Source organism: Orycteropus afer, unplaced genomic scaffold, assembly GCF_000298275.1.
Source record: "Orycteropus afer afer isolate SDZICR_OR568_19922 unplaced genomic scaffold, OryAfe1.0 scaffold00529, whole genome shotgun sequence".
Taxonomy (NCBI): Eukaryota; Metazoa; Chordata; class Mammalia; order Tubulidentata; family Orycteropodidae; genus Orycteropus; species Orycteropus afer.
The window spans coordinates 80,205-81,027 of NW_006922116.1; the positions used below are offsets into that span (position 1 = coordinate 80,205).

The window sequence follows — 823 nt, forward strand, 5'->3', positions numbered from 1 at the left end:
TGTAATAGTATAGCTACTATGTACAAGAGGAGCTCTGGTAGCATAGTGCCTAAGGCACTTGCCTGCTAACCAGAAGGCTGGCTATTCAAACCCATCAGCCACTCCTCAGAAGGAAGGTTGGGCAATCTACTTCCGTAGTGATACTGCCTTGGCAACCCAAGGAGGGTTCACTATGAATCGGGGCTGACTTAACAGCACATAACAACAATAACAGTATGTGCAACTATACAATTAAATATGGATTTATTCATTTAATGAGTGATTTTTCACCACAACCATCTGTCAGTTGCTGTGCCGAGCATGGGCTATATGGTGAGCAAAATCAGATACTCTTATAAGATTTGATGGAGCCCTGGTTGCATAGTGGTTAAGCACTTGGCTGCTAACCAGCGGGTTGGCTGTTTGAATCCACCAGCTGCTCCATGGGAGAAAGTTGTGGCAGTCTGCTTCCACAAAGATTTACAGCCTTGGAAACACTGGGTGATACTTCTACTCCATCCTATAGGGCTGGAAAGAGTCAGAACTGATTGGTTGGGTATGGGTTTGTTTTTTTGGTTATAGGACTTACACTCTCTGAGTGACTAATATTAATAAAAATTCAAACATACACATACACTTGTGTGTATATCTTTTGATGACTGCTACTCATGAGGAAAAAAGGAGCTCTGGTGGTATAGTGCCTAAGGCATTTGACTGCTAACCAGAACGTTGGAGGATCAAACCCTCCAGCTGTTCTGATTGAGGAAGATAAGGCAATCTACTTCTATAAAGATTTACCACCTCAGAAACCCAATCAGGTCGCTGTGAGTTGGAAATGATATGA

At 42.8% G+C, this 823-nt stretch overlaps 1 protein-coding gene across 1 annotated transcript in view; it reads left to right on the forward strand.

The window, feature by feature from the left end:
• The window catches only part of PLCB1 (phospholipase C beta 1), a gene marked incomplete at its 5' end in the record, with an annotated part of 251,113 nt that overhangs the window by 45,823 nt on the left and 204,467 nt on the right, over window positions 1-823 (forward strand). The gene's annotated exons all lie outside the window — the stretch shown is intronic.